This window comes from Pagrus pagrus (genome assembly GCF_965226575.1).
Source record: "Pagrus pagrus genome assembly, chromosome: 16".
NCBI lineage: Eukaryota > Metazoa > Chordata > Actinopteri > Spariformes > Sparidae > Pagrus > Pagrus pagrus.
In genome coordinates this window covers 6,037,280-6,043,279 of record NC_140200.1, presented here as the reverse complement: position 1 = coordinate 6,043,279, position 6,000 = coordinate 6,037,280, and the positions used below count along the sequence as shown (strand labels likewise).

At 39.9% G+C, this 6,000-nt stretch overlaps 1 protein-coding gene across 5 annotated transcripts in view; it reads left to right on the top strand.

The window, feature by feature from the left end:
- The first annotated feature begins 866 nt into the window (after positions 1–866).
- Positions 867–6,000, top strand: part of LOC311272102 (MAM domain-containing glycosylphosphatidylinositol anchor protein 2) — a 256,023-nt gene continuing 250,889 nt past the window's right edge. For all 5 annotated transcript variants that reach the window (XM_084378258.1, XM_084378256.1, XM_084378254.1 and 2 more), the window contains exon 1: positions 867–1,204. The gene's annotated coding sequence lies outside the window, so the exon portion shown is untranslated. The remainder of the gene's footprint in view (positions 1,205–6,000) is intronic.

Below are 6,000 nucleotides of genomic sequence, written 5' to 3'. Positions count from 1 at the left end.
AAAGATATATTGCATGAGGGCTTTTTGCTTTACTTAAAAAGAACATTTTACATTTTTTGAAAATTCAGACGTATGCTGTGGGTTAAGATGAAAGATTTGCAGAAATAGAACATGAGCTTGAATTGCACACACTGCAGTGCTGACAGTCCAGCTGCCAGCTTTGTACATTTCCTCTGCCTGTGATGCACGGGCATAGAGGAGACATCTCAGTGTCTGAAGCAGAATTGATTGACCTGACTGTGTCTCTCAGCACTACACCAAAAATTGATTTTTGTGGATGCTATGCAACTGTCTCTGTAAGACTTAACGCCAGGCTCCCCTGCACCATCTGTTGCCAGCCACTTTTTTTTAATATCAAAAACTGCTAATTAGCCAAATTATTCAGGGTATGCTGATAGAATAAATTGTTGTACAATCACCAAACACAGCTGGCAGCTAACATTTATCTATTTTATCTATTTATTTTTTTTAGAAATAGCTGGAATTTTAGGTGATATTTCCAAAGAGGGGAAAGTGTATGAAACTAAAAGCAATCTAGGTCGGTGTCATTATTTAATGTCGCCACTAAACCAGAGAAACTAAGTGTTTGTGTAATGGTGTGTCCTATGATATTAGGAGATGTCATATTTTGTGTAGCAGTGATCTTTAAAATTAAAGCTCAAAATGTTACCTGTCTATTTAAACAAGTTTTTCTCACACTTCTTGCAGAGTGCTTACCTGCACCCTGTTGCTATCTTTCCCCCCCATGTCTTATTGAGGTCTTTAAAATGTGGTGAAACAGCGCCCCCCCTAGATTGTACTACCAGTGTCCATTAGCACGTGTGGTGGAAAGAGGTATTGCAGCCACTGGAGAGAGCCCAGGTGAAGCTCGTGTTCTTTGATTACAAGAAGTCACCTACTATCAAACAGGAAGATGCGGACATGTTAACGTGGCGCTGTTAATTGACAGGACTGTGTAGACGAAAAGTTGGACTTCACTCCAAAGAAATAGTACTTAGTTAACTAACTTAGCTAGCTAACTTGCAAACACGTGATACAAACGGAAGACGTAGCTCGTTTTTCAGCACTGACCTGACGTTAGCAACGGTAAGTTTAGCTAGCTTGCTAGCAGTGATGGAGGTGCTGAAGCTGAGGGGGAGACAACAAGTGCATCATAGAGATATTAACTTCGCCTCCGTGAATAAAAGGACAGAGGACTACAAATGTGAGTTAAGTTATTTTTATTATACGTTTAAGTTTATAAGTGTAAGTGTTGCCAGGTTTGTTATACGAGTTATGTAGAGAGAGAGAGATAGTGCTAGCTAAACTAACTATAATAGTGTGGCTCAAACACTACTTGTGTTTTAGATACGTTTGATTGAAGATGACAGTTTTCTTTAAAAAGGTATAGACTTCCTATTGTATGACAGTTGACTGAGAGTAACTGACTGTGTTTGGAAAGGTGTGCTCTTTGGTGTTGCCAGATGGTTAAATGTTTTCCAGCCCAATCACTGTTAAAAAGCTAGATACAAATATCATCTATAATACACATTAAAAATGAATTCATAACCAGTAGCAACGGCCCTGTGATTCATCACAATCTTAGCTTTGGTGTTAAAATGACTGTCCTACTTTAGACCTTGTGTTTTTAGATGGGCTGTCCGACTTTCCCTGAGACACATCACAGCTAAAATGAGCACTCACTTTGGGTTCACGGTTAACTGGCGCCCCTAAAATACCACCTGGTCCCATTCTGGCCCAGATTGCTTACCGCCTTTGGAATACTAAATTTATGTGGCCTTTCTTTGGATATCTTGTCATTTCTTAGCCACTTTCAGACAGGGTTGAAAAGGTGTATAATTTTCATGGTACAATAACCATCTCAGAAAATACCACAGTTTCAAGGTATATGGTATTACACAATTATTATTGTTACTGTGTCTTTACAGACATGAAACTAATACAAACTTATATTGTAGAACGCAATGCAGTACATAAGCAAATGCACACAGAATTATATTTTTTATACACGGTATACCTTGGAAGCGGTATAAATCGTTGCTGTGATACTTACAGATTAGAAGAGGGTGTTATTTCCATGTTTTTATTACTTTTCGAAGCCAACATGTTCTTCCATTATTGATGTTTACAGTTGTAGCGTCTGACTTAAGGTTAATAACATCATCAGCAGGCACTCGTGCCGATTAATTACTGACAGAAAAACAATATGTGGCTCTGTAGTGTTGCTCAGTATGGCACACATTACTGTTGATCACATAATATAGCGGTTCATGTTCCCTTGACTAAATGTCTGGAGTTAACGAGTCATGAACATTATGTGTGCAGTCACCCTGCGTGTTCTGTTGTGAACATCTGATCGCCTAAATAAAATTCTTATCAGTTTGCAACACCTGGCTTTATGACATTAATCGACATTTCTAATGTTCCATTAAATTAATGTCGCTGACCTGTGTGACATAATAGATTTATTTTTGAATGGGACATAATTGATTATGCTATGCAGGTTTTAGCAGACCAAAACAGCCTTTCTAATCTTCTAATTCGACTGGAATTGTCTTGTTTTGCCTCTTTTCCTAAAAAAACAGCAAAAAATACATCTTCAATTTGTGCCCCCTGGCTGTCAGACTGACTGCTGCCTCCTGTAAAAAGAAACACCGAAAACAATAGATAAGATGGGTGCTGCTGTATGCAGTTTCCTCTGCTGGCTGTGCAGAGTTTCCTCCGAACGATCAGAGGTGCCTGACATAAACACACAAAGTCATGTCGGAACATATACTACATATGGCTGTTTAATTCCTTCTGAAGCAGCTTCCTTGAATTGTCTATTTCCAGTGTAACACAAGCTAATCCTTACACGCTTGTCAAGTCCCCACATTGTAATACTGTGTCTTTTGCTTGGAAAGCTGCCGCATTAATTCAGTCTCACCTTGTTCTGTGAATGGGAAGGCATTAAAAGTCTCCCAAGTCCCTCATCCTTTTGTGCCACTCCCCAATGACTATACCTAAAGTATGAATAGAAATGTTATTTCAGTAATTTGCAAAGAATCACATTTAAAAAGAGGCTCCATAAAACCCCCTGCTCTTGAAGAAATCCTCAAGAACAAGATGATTACATATTCTCATGTGTGCACTGGCTGTTCTTATCAACTGATTAGATAGTTTAGGCAACAGCAGACTCATTTAATGAGGCTCAAAAGGGCCATTTACATTTTGTTACTGCATCCAAGGTTCATAAATATCACCGGGAAAGGCTCCGATTTTACTGATGGGTTATCTTTTAGAGGTTATACCAGGGCTCCAGACTAACTTTTGACATTTGTTGCACTGGTGCACCCGATGTTTTTTTTTTTTTTAGGTGCACCAGTGCATAATTTAGATACACCCAATGATATATTTTAATTACATTTCTTAACACATTATGTAAATGATTGTAAACAGGAATAAAGCTGCAGAGAAATGTTTTTCCTCATTTAAATCACAGCAAACACAACAAGAAACTGCGATAATTGCTTCAATCATTTAAAATTAAAGAAGTGCTGATGTTTTTTGTGCTTGACAAACTCAAACAAATAAATCAACCTAAAATATTATTGGGGTAGTATAAAAAACAGGAACCATGGTGGTTTGGCAGCATGAAAAGTGGAAGCAGTGCAGGGTGTGGCCTTGCAAATGCACATACACACACACAAACACATCAAATCCCACTATACACTGACAAAATATGCACAGAAAATATCTTTATAGGCTAATATTTGTTCAAAAGCAACTACTATCTGTCCACCCAGTTGGTGTTTGTAAAAATATTTTAATAGGCTACATTGTTTTAATTAGACCTGCTAAATTTTAGGTGCACCTGGTGAACAATGAAAATGTTAAGGCGCACATGACAAATTTTTGGGTGCATGTGCGACCAAAACAGTTGCAAGCTGGAGCCCTGGGTTGAAGTTAAAGTGAGTGAAGTTTCTACATTTCTAAATGGGCTTAAACCATTTAGTTAGAGATGATTTGAGATGTAGACAGTTCAAGATTAGCTGACAGCTCAAATCTTTCCTCACGTTCTACCACTTAATGTTTCTGGAAAGTATGAATGCCTTAACCGTAGTCAGGCCCTGAATTTTAACTGAAGGCATTTTTAATGTCCAAGGGGGAAGATGCTCTGCATTAATGGGCTGTAATTGCCAAAATGTTTCTGTGTTGCCCTCTCAATCCTTCATAAATATTGTAATTTATTTCCAGTGGATCTCTCTTCATTCAATTGATGCGCACACAGTGCGGCTAGGGACAGCTAGCGCAGATCAACAACTGAGTTTTTGTTGTCAACAGAGCAACAGTGTGATTAGAGTGATGATCATGCCAGGCACAGTCCCAATCTGGTCAGGTGTACTCAAGGCTGAGCACTAAAGAGGAGGCAGGCTGTAATTTTTGGTCAGGCTAATGGGCTATTTCTCACCTCTGCAGAGCATAACTCTGCCATCTGCTGCAGGGAGTCTCTCTCAGCGCCTTGCCCCCTCTCTCTGGAACAGGGAATGGACAAATGGCAACCTGAGAGCTGCACTCAGCAGCTGAGTACAGGACATGGACTCTTTGCTATTCTCCTCGCCTCATCCTGCCTCCACCCAACCCTCCCCCTCATCCTACTTTTGTCAGTTTTATTCATACAGTTCGATATTACAAATCACAGATTTGCCTCAAGGGGCTTCACAATCTGCACAGCATACTACACCCTCTATCCTAAGACCCTCGTTTCTGATAAGGAACAATTCCCCCCAAAACCCCTTTTTAAACAGGAAAAAAAATGGAGAAGTCTCTGGACAACAGAGGAGGACTCTCTCTTCCAGGATATATGCTCTAACTTCTCTTAAGATCCTTATAAACAGCCTGTTCAAGGTGGGAATGCTGCGTCATTATTCCGCCTCGCCATTGTATAAAAGGTACAAAGACCACTGGGTTTTTTTTAAAAAGCAGCTAGTCAGTTACCATCTAACTCAAACTCAGACTGCTCCCCAACTGTCTTCAGTTTTTCCTCCAATCTATTGATGATTGCAAAAACAAGGAGCTCACACAAATCCGCCATTGTTCACATCATGTCTGACACTTTGTTTGCAGTTGCAGAATGTGCATGGATAGCAAAAGCTTAGCTTGTCCTCAAAAAACATCGACACACAGTGACATGCATGCATGTACAAGAATATCAGTGTTTCCCCTATGTAAATTGTAGGTTAATGTATCACAATAACTCTATTCTCTTTATGTGGACCTATTTCATGTTATTGCACTATTGCATCTAGTTGACGATAAGTGTATTTATTGTGTGTTGGTAACTCTTTTCAGTAATTACACCCTTTGGAAATTAGCCTCGCTAGTGTGTACCAATCTCATTTTACAGTCCTTACATGCTTTTAGTCAATGCTGGCTATCAACTAAAGAGCTTCAATCTGAAGTCAAAGATGAACAGACATCAGCCCTCTCCCAACACACCCGCAGCACATTCGCCCACCCAAAGCAGTCAACCAAGGATGCTTCTTACAAACGTACAAGCTTATGTTTGTAAGAAATAAGATGATTAAACCACATATAGAGTGCAGCCTCTTCTGACAAAAGCTGCGCCCATGTAGAAATCAAAAACAACTTGCAGTAAATTTTTCATTTGACAGTAAGTGGGTGTTATTGGATCTTTCTCATTGAGTCACGTTGGAGCACTCGACTAGAAAACCAGGGCAAACAGAACTTCACGACTCCCTTCGCGCTCTTCTTCCAGCCATTTCCTCCAACTCGTTACAGACGTCTGAAAACTAGCCCTGTGCTAAAATAAGCTGAGGAAGATCAGGTGTCTGCTTTGTACCTCGGCCCACTCTGTTAAGTCTTCTGCGGTGAGCACAGATAAGCAAACCTGTGAGAGATGCTATCGGACCTTTGGGTTAAAGAAACTGACAACTCCATCACCTGTAGTCAGATCAGTAGGGAACTGGAGAGCAATGCATATAGAGCAGTTTGAGCTGA